Here is a 12,992-nt window from a genome sequence, read left to right on the forward strand (position 1 = left end):
CATCCTGGGCCGGCCCCGTGGCCGAGTGGCGGCGTTCGCCAGCTGCGCTTCGGCGGCCCAGGGTTTCATTGGTTCGAATCCCGGGCGCTGACCTAGCACCACTCATTAGGGCATGCTGAGGCAGCGTCCCACATGCCACAACTAGAAGGACCCACAAGTAAAAATACACAGCTATGTACCAAGGGGCTTTGGGGAGAAAAAGGAAACATAAAATCTTTAAAAAAAAAAAAATCCTGTAAGAATGACGTCATTAGCCATCTCTAACCCAAGAGAATGGTGTCTTGTGCAAATTTTAAATTCCCATCCGTCTTAGCATGTGCAAGGACAACCAGTGACTGGTTAGTATGATAATGAAAAGGTGTAAATCCTGCCACATGGGTTAAAACCAGAACCGTGGGACATGAAGCAAGAATACTCCCTCTCTTCAGGCTCCAAGACGACAACCAAACCGTCTTTATGTGTTGACCACCTTGATTCCCCTTTTATCTCAGGCATGTATTCCGAAAATGGAGTAATAACAAAAATGGAGAAAATCCAATAACTGTTGCTTCTATTTTAACAAGCAGTGTTTGCCCTTTCTAATGTATCTGAAACACATGTTCAGACTGCAGCAGTCACACCCACAGCATCGTCGTCAGTCTGCAGTCGCCACAGCAAGTGGTTTTGGTTTGTGGCAACTTCAGTTCAGGCCGCAGAGTTGGAATCTTTTGCAATGCCTCAACATTCCCAGCAGCCAGAAAAAAGAAAACGAAAAGGAAAAAAGAAGAAATTTTAATGAGTTCAGAAGAATGATTATTCTGACAAGCCTGGAAAATAGTAAAGAAACAATTAATTCCGAAACACCCCAATGTGGACTATATTCACATACGTAATTTCTATATGCCAAATGCACAAAGTGTTTCTTTTATTATAAGCATGATTGAATTTATAACACTGGTCTACCTTATGAACAGATTTCACTGGGAACGTCTCTATTTTTGCTATAAGGACATCTGCTGTGTGTTTTATTCTTTCCTGTATTAATGCTTTTTCCTGACACCCGCCACGTGCCGAGCAGACAGAGTCTAACCGAGTGCATCCAGTGGTGAGCACTGAGCACTCAGGCTTCATCCCTGCCTTTTTGGCACTTGCGGCCCAGTGGAGGCTTCACAGATACTATAACCTCAGTATTGGCAGAATGAGGTGAAAATTGGCATCTTTTATTCCCCCAATGGGCTTAGATTTGTGAGAACAGGGCAGAATTAGAGTAATTCTTTCCTACACGTAATGGAGAGGGAGTGGTAAAAGATGGGGAACATCCAGGCAGATTGCGTCAGATAATTACTCCGTGTGAGGTCACCTAAAGTTCCCAAGGCTGGAGTGGGGAGGTGAGACTGGGAGCCACTGCCCACGGGGGACAGCAGCAGTGCAAGCGCTCAGCAGTAGCACAGTCAAAGCCAGGGTGTCTCTGTCTCCAGGATTCTTCTGGAAGAAGAGAGGATTACAGAAAAGGAGGACAGGGAACATAGAGAACCTCTTTCCATGGCCTGCTTTTATTTGTGTTCCCAAGAGGCCATATAGTGTGACAACCTCATGCCCTCAAATTGAACCCAGAACTGAGAGTGTTTATCATCAGTGTCCCTGAGTGTATAAACTAGCGGATTTGTTATATAGAAATTAACATATTTCAGGAATACAATTATTTCTTGATTTCTTGATTTTAAATATGAACAGAAGACTAAATGCCAGATTTTGTTTTTTAATCATAAATCTGGTATCCATAGTTACTTTACACATTCCAGAGCCCGGGCATGGAATTTAAGTTTTCTATGTTGAACAAGAATAGCAACATCCATTTTCGGTATGGCAAAGCAAAACTAAATGCCAGACTTTTATTTTTAACCACAGAAGCCATCACTTCTTTCTAAATTCTTTGCCTGGTTATCTTACCTAAACATCTCTTTCTTTATCCAAGTAATATTAGCTATTGCCAAGTAGCATTAGAATCCTACTGAATTAAAATAATAGAGAATGAATGATAGGAGACTGAGAATATCTCACTGTGATCACAAGTGGGGGAGTTATTGTTTCTAATCGTATAAAAGGAAATCCAAATTAAGTCAAACCAATTTCTGATTAGGTATGATTAAAACCATAGGTGGAGCCCAGTTATTAAGGAAGGAAAGGAGGTTGGAGAGAGTAAGAGAAAACAACACTTAAACATGTAGTCTTTTTCATGAGTGGTGTATTTCAGACGCTCTGATCGCGTTCCCTGCTGCGTTTGGAAAACGTGACTTTGTATAAGCTTTTAGCGCACCTGTTTCAACATCTTGAAAAAGCTTCCATCAGCATTTCCTTGCTATTTTCAAGATCAGAATAGGTTGTTTGTTTATAAAAAGATACCAGGATCCATAATTTTCAGACAATGCTTTCTGTTAGGACTTCAGGATGTATTTAGTGATCAAATCACAGGTCAAAAGGACTGCTCAGATCAGTTAGGCTTTCCGGTAAGTTCATGCCTGAAAACTATCCGTAATAAACACACCAAACTTTGGCAAAATCATTACTCCTGGTGCTCTTCAGAGGTCTTTCTATCCACTATTCTATATTTGTCTCTAAGAGATGTTTCAAATAAAGTTAAAATGTCGGTTTGGTGTAGAGCTCAGAGTAGATGGCAGTGCACGGTCACTCAAGACACATGGCATGTCCTTCAGGTCCCTTTGACGTGTGCTGGGGGTAGATTCGAGCCTTGTAGACACTCCTGTGTTCGTGCAATCACTGATTCTCTGTTGTTGTACAAAATGAACAGCTAAAAATTCACCCTTGATGACAAGATCAAAGCAAAAATAAACACATTAAAGTTAATGGACTTTATACATGGGACTGCTGCCATTCTTTTCTTTTGGTTAAACTCATTTTCCATTCTAATATCTGTTCTGGAATTCCGTAACTTCTCAATGCTTTTGGGTTGGAGTGGCTGTTGAGTTGGGATTCCACATAGAAAGCAAAAGAACAATTCATGGGTGGAGACTAAGACCAAAGCACACGGACGCAAGAGAACACGACATAATTGAGACTTTCGGTGCTTTCATTTGGAACAGGAATAAGCCTGCCTCTGGTTCAAAACAAGGTAACTTTAAAAAATGTATACAAATGGGGCGCTGGCCAAATGGTGCATGGTTAAGTGCACACGTTCCACTTCGGCGGCCTGGGGTTCACTGGTTCGGATCCCGGGTGCGGACATCTCACCACTTGGCAAGTCATGCCATGGCAGCATCCCACATATAAAGTAGAGGAAGATGGGCACAGATGTTAGCTCAGGGCCAGGTTTCCTCAGCAAAAAGAGGAGGGTTGGTGGCAGATGTTAGCTCAGGGCTAATCTTCCTCAAAAAGAAAAAAAAGTATACAAATATACACAGCAAAAATTGTTCATTGTTAGCATAACACAGCTTTTACCCAGCTTTAGACTTCACCAACAAAGTTTATATAGCGTAACCAGTATTAGGCGGTCAGGGTTGGATTTGCTACACACATGTGTGAACTCCAGCAACATGGCATGACACACCTCTGAGAAGAGTGTTCAGAAGAGAATGGCCATCGCAGAGGTTTTCACAAGACACAGGAACACGGTGGAATTTGGAGACAGAGTGAACTAGATAGAGAGACAGACCCAGCGGCACACAGGTAGCACTATTTTTAGGTATTCTAAAGATGAAACGCCCACATGTGAACAGAGCCTGAGACCAGATGAAGAACAATAAACGTGAATCACCAGGTGGCTGAATTTGGAATTGGGGGTAACAAAGCAGAAAAATGTGGCCTTAGATTATTTTTCTCCTTGCCTTTAAAAATAATATTTGATATCCAATATAAAATCAAGAAATTACCAGACATGCAAAGAAACGAAAATGTGACCAATAGTCAAGAAAACAGCAGTCAATAGTAACCAACCCTGAGAGGGCTAGATATTGATCTTAGCAGACTTCACAGCAGCTGTATTAAATATGTTCAAGGAACTAAAGGCAGCTGTGGTCTTAACGAGAAAATAGATAAGGAATCTCAACAGAGAAATGGAAAGCTGAAAATTCTAGAACAGAAAAGTAAATAACTGAAATGAAAAATGCACTGGCTTGGCTTAACAGAACTTGGAGATGGCCAAAGAAGGAAGCAGTGAGCTTGATCAGCACCAGTTACTTGATCTGAAGAAAAGACGAGAAAGAAGATTGACGGGAAATTAATGGAAACTCAGGGACACGTAGGACACTGTGAAACAGTATAAGATACATAGTACTGAAACGCCAGAAAGAGACAAGAGTGACAATGGGGCAGAAAAATATTTGAAGAAATAATGACTATAAGCTTCTCAAATTTTATGAAAAACACAAACATATAGAACCAGGAAGATCAGCAAACCACAAGGAAGCTAAATACAAAGAAAGTACACCCCACAAAGACTTATCTGACCCAAAATGTCAATACTGCCAAGGTCGAGAAGCCCTCCTCTAAAGCAATCAATTAAAAAAATAATTTAAGGGGCCCACCCAGTGGTGTGGTGGTTAAGTTCTCGGGCTCCGCTGCAGCAGCCTGGGGTTCACTGGTTCAGATCCCAGGCACAGACCTATGCACCACTTATCAAGCCATGCTGTGGCAGGTGTCTCACATATAAAATAGAAGATGGGCACAGATGTTAGCTCAGGGCCAATCTTCCTCAGCAAAAAGAGGAGGATTGGCGGCAGACGTTAGCTTAGGGCTAATCTTCCTCAGGAAAAAGAAAAATTTTTTTAAAGAGAAAAAGGCAGAGAGAGCTAAGAAGGCAATCAAATAAATTAAATGGAATACTAGTGATTAGTCAGTTAAAAGAAAGCAGAAGAGGAGCCACAAAGGTGCAAAATGGAGAGTAGGTAACAGGATGGCACATTTAAACCCAATCATATCAATAACTACATTAAATATAAATGGACCAAACAGTCTCTAATGGGGAAAGTCTTTTTTTTTAATGTTGCTGAGACAACTGGATATTTGTATGGAAAAAATGAATTTCAAACCCTTTCTCACTCTGAATAAACTTTTTTTTTTTTGAGGAAGATTAGCCCTGAGCTAACTGCTGCCAAGCTCCCTCCTTTTGCTGAGGAAGACTGGCCCTGAGCTAACATCTGGGCCGATCTCCCTCTACTTTATATGTGGGACACCTACCACAGCATGGCTTGCCAAGTGGTGCCATGTCCGCACCTGGGATCCGAACCAGTGAACCCCGGGCCACTGAAGCGGAACGTGCACACCTAACCACTGTGCCACTGGGCCAGCCCCTGAATAAAAATTTAAATTGGAGATGGATTATAGACCTAAATGTAAAACCTAAAACCACAAAGCTTCTGAAAGAAAATATAGGAGACAATCTCTCTGACCTTGGTGTAGGGAAAGATTTTTCTGGCAGGGCACAGAAAGCATGAACCATAAAAGAAAAAATGTGTAGGGATATACAATGGTAAAAACAATGTTGAGAACTGTTGGCGTTTTGCAATAGGGTTACACACATATCTACCCCATGGCCCAGCAATTCTGTTCCTAGGTGTTTACACAAGAGAAACAAAAACATAAATATACAAAACAACTTGGACGCGGATCTGCATAGCAGTCTCATACATAACAGCCCCAAACTAGAAACAACCCACACAGAAGACCAAGTCATTGTTTACTCATATGACGGTATAATACTCAGCAATAAAAAGAACAAACTTTTGACACACAAAATAACATGGATTAGTCTCAAATACATTATGTTAGGTCAAAGAAACAAGATTCAAAGTAAGACATCCTGCGTGAATATGTTTACGTGAAATCCCAAACATGCAAAGCTGAGCCCACAGTCATGGAGATCAGGAAGTGCTTGCTCTGTAGTGGGCTGGGGGGGGGGGCGGGGGGGATTGACTGGAAAGCAGCATTAGGCACCTTTCTGACGTGATGGAAATTTCTGCATCTTATTTTAGGCGATGGTTCTACAGCTTTATAAAACTGCCCAAGCTCGCTGGACTGCGCACTTAAGTTCTGTGCATTTTATTGTATGTTACTTACACTTCAGTATAAAATGCCATTGACAAGAGCATCAAAAAATATAAAATACTTAAGAATAAATCTAATGAAAGATGTGCAAGACCACTCCATTGCAAACTTCAGAACACTGCTGAGAGAAATTAAAGAAGATCTAAATAAATGGAGAGAGAGTCCACATTCATAAATTGGAAGGCTTGATATTGTGAAGATATCCTTTTCTCCTAGTTTTTAGATTTAATGCAATCCCAATCAAAAGCCCAGAGGACTCTTTTATAGAAACTGACTAGATGATTCCAAACTTTTCATGGAAATTCCAAGGACATGTAATAGCCAAAACAATATTGCAAAAGAAGAACAAAGTTGGCGAACTTATATTACCAGATTTCAAGACTCAGTATAAAGCCAGAGTAGTCAAGATGCTACGGCATTGATGGAAAGACAGACTTAAAGAGCCATGGAGAGTTCAGAAAAATACCAGTGTGTGTACACACACCCAATTCATTCTTCGCCCTTGTTTCTCTGCTTAGCATACACTACCGGCTCCAACCTCTCTCCTCCTGCCTGCTGGTGACCCTTCTCAGCTTCGGGCCTGGGAGCAGCAGCGACGTCCACCGCATCGTGCCCTTCACTCTGTTCAGCATCCTTGAGAACAAAAGGGTGATTAACGACATTTCCCAAGGGCTGAATGCGTCCTGCCTACTGGCTCCTTCATATCTCCCACTGCCCTGAATGCCCACAGGAGCCCTCCAGGCAGACACTCACGGCCTCTCTGCCACGGGTAAGGCAAGTGACGCTCGGAGAGGAGGAGGGCAGCCCAGCTGCTAAGAGGTGGTGCGAGGCTTTGAACTCAATCTCAAAGCTCGTGCTGGTACTTCTCTCAGAGCTAGACTTTTCAAGCCCAAAGCCTGTTTATTCTCAACTCCTAGCTTCTTTGCCAGAGGACTCTCCAGCTTCTCTCCCCTCCTTAGGATTGGAATTCAGTTTCCTGAAGCAGCCTGCCCGGTCTCTGCTTTTCTCTGCTCCTTCACTAAAATCTCTCTCCCTGTCACTCTCCCCACTGCTCTGGGTCCTGCCTTCCAGAGTCACTCTGGCCGAGACTGTTTCCTCTGCCACAGGCCTTGTCTTCCCCAGGCGGATACCCCCGCCACCTTCAAGTAATCATCTGACTCTTGGAATCGGATGAGAATGACAGAAGTCCCCCCTTATCCACCATGGATCTGTTCCAAGACCCCCAGGGGATGCCTGAAGCCACTGATAGCACTGACCCCTATAGATTCTAGGTTTTCTCCTATACATAAGCACCTGTGAGGAAGTTTCATTTATAAATTAGGCACAGTAAGAGATTAACAAAAATAACTAATGATAAAATAGAACAATTATAACAATAGTTATACTAAAAGTTACCACAAAGCTTAGCAACATCAGCGTACAATTTTTTTTCTTTCCTTATTAGGTTGAGAATTTTCACTTAGAGGAAGCATGTTACGGCTTCTCTTTGGTATGTCCAAACTGCCAGCATCACTACTCCTGCACATTGGGGTCATTCAGTTATTAAGTAAAATCAGGGTGACTTGAACACCAGCACTGTGATACCGCGACAGTGGCTCTGATAACCCGGAGGCTACCGAGTGACTGACGGGCGGGGGGCATGTACAGCGTGGGGCCTCGGGACAAAGGGAGGATTCACCTCTCAGGCCTGACCACTCAAGATTTCATCACGCTACTCAGAATGGCATACAATTTAAAACTTAACGATTGGTTTATTTCTGGAATTTTCCATTTAATATTTTTGGACCGTGGTTGACCACGGGTAACTGAAACTGTGGAAAACAAAACCGTGCATAAAGGGGGACTGCTGTACTATCCCCTTTATAGACAAGGAAATGGAGATCCAGGAAAAGCCAAGCACGTTCCAGGTAGAGGAAAGAGCTTAGGCAGGCAGGCAGGCCAGGCAAGGGTCTGGGTGCCTGAGAAACGATGGGCAGAACGGAGAAGGCTGGCATGCAAGGTGTGGGGCAGAGGTTGGGGGGCCCTGGGCTTCATCTGTAGTTTGGAACAGTAAACCACCTGAAAGTGCTGGTCCCCCATCGAAGCGTTGTGACGCCAAATGTAAAGTCAACTCTACGCTTACCCTCCCAGCTCCTACCTGGCCTGCCCAGTAAGGAGGCCAGTCTGAGGGTGGCATCCATGGGAGTCCTCGCCGTCTCTGTGGGGTCTGAATGGAGGAGAAGCTTGTAGAGCCTCAGGCCCACAGCCTGGTCCCAGGCCCGCCAGGGAGAAGGAAAACTGGCCCCAGCTAAGGGCGTATTTGAACGTGGACATTTTGTCCGTCTCTGTGAGTGACTGCCCTTCCGGGAGCCCCAGACTCCGGCCCCAGTGCTTTCCAGGGATTACAAACTCAGCCTCGCTGACAGTCCACCAAGAGTCCAGTGGAAACTACGGACTTTGGGTGATAATGCTGTGTCCCTGTGGTGCCATCCAGTACAATAAACAGGTGCTCCCGTGAGAAATGTTGATCGTGGGAGGCTGTGCCTGCCTGTGTCGGGGCGGGGAGTATGTGGGAAATCTCTGCCCCTTCCTCTCAGTTTTGCTGAGAATCTAAAACTGCTCTAAACAATGAAATCTATTTTGAAAAAATAGCGCAGTTTCCCAGATTTGCATCTCCTTAGTGGAGAGAGTGCTCAGATTTAGCTTGGAGTGCTCGGCCCTGCTTCTAAATTGAGACGGACTGCAGTGGCCCGGGTAGACAGCTGTCTCCAGGGTGCTGGGTTCTAGGAGGGGGCTCCTCCTGGCTCGGGTCACACAGTACCAACATGGTGACTTGTACTAACTATGCAGATGGAGTGGTGGATGAGACAATTCTCAAAGGAGAAGTCTCTAGAAAAGGAGGTTGTTCAGCAAGCAAAACAACAATCCCCCACTCTGCTTTCAGATTGAAGGCTGAGAAACATACGGGTTCATTTCTACAGATGAACGCTTCCTAAAGATTTACTCTTTCTATGTTAGGGTTCACTAAAGGAGAAAGAAACAAGGTGCCAAATTTTTAAAAGGTGCATGTAAGAAGAGGGTCAGTAACCAAAGTGAACACAGATCACTCTCCTGGTCCCACTGTTCATGGAGCTGTGAGGCCCGGGGGATGACCGCTTGATCTTTGAACACCAAATTAGCCGCTATTTGAACCACTTTGAACCCCATTAACCACTTTGAACACCAAATTAACCTTTATAGCTTTTCACGTGTTCCTGTCCTGAAACCCTAAGACACGTCACTCTGAATAAAGGAATTACAGGGGCCTGGAGGCAGAGAAGAACGGCGGGAGCTGTGTCCGGAGCAGCCATTTCCCTGTGCATTTGCCAAAGCCAGAGATTTCCCAGCTTCTCGTTGATGAAGAGGGCATGGCGGACTTGTCACCACCAGGCCCCGAAATTTTGTGCCAAGTTCATGAAACGTGATACTCAGTGAGTCAACCGTAAAAGGCAGACAAATGTGGCCCCGGCCTGGCCTCTCTTCTCCTCCTGGACCGGAAGACCCGGTTCCACTGGTGAGAGACAGAGGACCCTTCAGGGCTGCCCCTACCCGGCTCCCTCCCAGCTGATGAGCTGCAGTACATGCAGGGTGGGCCCACCGGGAGGAGAGGCAGAGCCAGAGCGGGAGAGGGCGCGAGGGAACCGTGCCCTCCGGCGGCATCCACCCGGCCCTCAGAGCCCCCCCTTTGCCCCAGAGGGGAGTCACCTTCTCTCTTACCACCTCCCCGCTGCCACGGGGACCAGCCTCCTGGAGGGAAACTGTTCTCACGCCCACCCTCAGGATGCCCTCAGCTGTCACAGACCACTGGACACACCTCAGTGGTTCCATCACCTCCGAGGGTCTCAAAGGATGAGGCCCCAGGGTTGGGCCCGGATCACCACCTCAGCCCACTGATGGGACCTGTAGGCTTGTGCCTCAGGGCATCAACCTGGTAGCTGTGGACCTGCATCGGCATCATAGACAGAACATCTGACCAGAGAAAAGGAGCCTTTCTCCCTCATCTTTATTAGGGAGGAACAGCCCCAGGGGCCCCCAGCAGGCATCCCCCGGGGTCCCGCTGGCTGGGACTGGGTCACACCTGAGCCTCTGGGGTGGGGGCAGATGAGGGGGCCCGGGCTGGGGGCTCCTCGCCCTCAGGACATTCCTGACCCTGCTCTTTCCGTCGCCTGCGTTTGTTAATAGAGTTGTTAAAACATCTCTTATAAACGTTTCCCCATTGTTGAGAATGAAGTAATAGGTGCTTTAAACGCAGGACCAGTCTGCGAGGCGGTTCCTGTTCCCATCTGGCCTGTCCCCTTCGGCTGTCTCCGTGCAGCGTCTACATTCCTGGCGAGAAGGGGCAGAGTGGCATTTAAATCCGTCACCGCAGCTGCCGCGACCTTTTAGGAGAATGTCATAATTCATCTTGAGGGAAGTGATTTCTTTTCATCTGGGAAATGTCTTGAATGGGCTTCTCTGGGGGAAATGCAAGCAGCACTCACCTCCCCCGCCTGCCCTGCGTCTGAAAGGCCACACGGAAAGAGCGCTGAATTGGAGGACATTCTAGAAACAATTCCTTGATAACCTAAAACGGGGCAGGGCTTGCAAGTACAGGGTAAGGGCGAGCCGGGAGGTGGGAGGGCCGGCGGGAGGTGGGAGGGCCGAGGGGCTATGGAGGGTCCTGGTCCTTTTGGACTGGGCGGCGGTGAGGCTTGGGAGGGAAAAACGGAGAGTGGGTTGTGATCCTCCACGAGGAGGCGGGAGAGGGCACGTGGCCACAGGCCCCAAGGGCCACAGCCAGGAAGGGGCAACGGAAGGAAGCAGGCGGAGGCATGGACCGATTCGTGGGAATCAGAAGCCGCTGCGCCATCCTGAGTCCTCGGAGCGCTGCAGCCGGGCGCGCGTCCCACAGCAGTGACCGGGACGCAAAGGCTCCGTCTGGCTCTGGACGGGAGAGGAAGGCCCGAGAATGTGGCGGTTTCGGGGCACATGCAGTTCAGAACAGTTACACACACACATTTGGATCTCAGACTTTTTATTTTAAATAAATTTAGGCTCATGACAAAAAAACTTTTCATAAACATCATTCTTAAGATGTTTAATTCAAACTTATGACAACACTGAAATCTAATCAATGTTCTCAATGTTGAACACTGAGAAAAATTTTAATTCAAAAAAACAACACTGCAATGAACATCTCTGATCAAGTCCTCAGGAAGACTCCTAGCTTCTCTGCCGAGGCAGTGGGATTGTCGGAAAGGCAAAGGGCCAGGCCGCCTGTCGGAAACATGACCCTCAGCCGCCCCCAGCGAAGGAAAGGCCCTCGTACCCCAGGCGGGCGACGTTAGGCCACGCCGTTCCCTTGCTCCCGCGTTCTGCTCGGGCACGCCCCTGCGGGCACACCCCATCCTCCGCGTCACCGCCGAGCGCCCTCCCCACGAAGCACGCTGCGGGCGCGCGGGAGCTCGGGCCCTCGGCGCAGCGTCCGCGCCCGGCGCGGGCTGGGGCAGCTCCCCACCCGGGAAGGGGCCGAAACGAGCGGGCTGGAGTCGGGCCCTCCGCTTCGGGAGACGGGAGAGCCCTCCTGAAGCCCGCAGCCGCGCAGGGCGCCGGCACCGGAACGCGCGTGTCCTAACGGGGCCGCAGGAGTCCTCATGGGATGGGCCCGTGGCCTCCTCTAGGCAGGGGACGGGCCAGTTACCCCCTCACGATGCCAGAGGCCTGATCCGACTCCCCCCCGGCAGGGCCTTTTCCACGGAGGCACCAGATGTCCTGCGCCGCCTCCTGCTCCTCCCTCCATTTTCCCAGCCCGAGTGCTGGGTTCAGACTCCGCCAGGGAGCAGGGGACGTGAGGGAGGAGGCAGGAGAGCTGTGGGGGGCCCGGGAGGGAGAGGCCGCAGCCTGCTTCTGCGTCTGCCAGAGAAATGCCTTCTCCAACCAGCATGAAGTGTGGGTACTCTGTGACAGATCCTGAAATAGGACTTCCGAGGCCCAAGTGCAGCTTTTCATTAATAACAATAATAACTAGCAGTTACATAGCATTCGCTCTGTGCCCTGTTGAAACCGGCTCAACACAAGGTTGACATAAGGGAAGCCATATTGTATAAAAGAAACCATGTTGTAACTTTGAATGACCTGACTAACCCAGCTGGATTTGCACCCTCCAGGAGATCCACCCATTCTGTAGATTCTGTGACCCCTGCTAGGGCACATCCCTCCCAGCTGCGATAAGACAAGAACTTCATCCTTTTGAGTTCCTTAGGAATATGATGACCCGCTCCATGCTGATAGCCATCATCAATGACAACTGAAGGATCTGGTGTGGCGACTCCCATCTGTCACACCAGAAGGTCAACATTCCTAACCCCTCCCCTGTAACCCACTGGCCTATATGACTGCTTCACGCTTCTGTGCTCCCTTAAGATGGTTCTTTCAGACAGTAGTCGGCCATCTTTCCTCTTGTTGGCAAGCTGCAGTAAAATGCTCTTTCTCTGCCGCCATCTTGACTCCCGACTGTTGGCTTGTCTCATGGTGAGCACATCGTGCCCTTTGTGCCATAACACTATGAGGTACATCATTGCCCTCTTTTTTGTGGGTAAAGAAACTGAGGCACAAAAAGGGTAAAGTAACTTGCTAAAGGTCACAGAGCTGGTATTCAGCGTAGCCTGCTCACACTCAGGCAGCCTGGCTTGGGCTTGGAGAGCCCATTTTAGTGTTCCTGGCATTGGGGTCTGAAATGGCAAATAAAATACATTCCCTATTACAGGCAGCCGCAGGGTTGCAAGAATCAGTCATTGGAAAATTGTAAAGTTACTGTGTTCTTTTCTTCTGGGCAATGGATACCCTTTCCTTGAAATTGTAGGAAATGAAGCAGGCCTGCAGCACAGAGACCCTGGTCCCGTCGGGAGCCGTCTCACCGATCGGCCAGTGCCCGCTCCCAGCACCCTGGACTCCAC

This window comes from Equus caballus, chromosome 19 (genome assembly GCF_041296265.1).
Source record: "Equus caballus isolate H_3958 breed thoroughbred chromosome 19, TB-T2T, whole genome shotgun sequence".
Classification (NCBI taxonomy): Eukaryota; Metazoa; Chordata; class Mammalia; order Perissodactyla; family Equidae; genus Equus; species Equus caballus.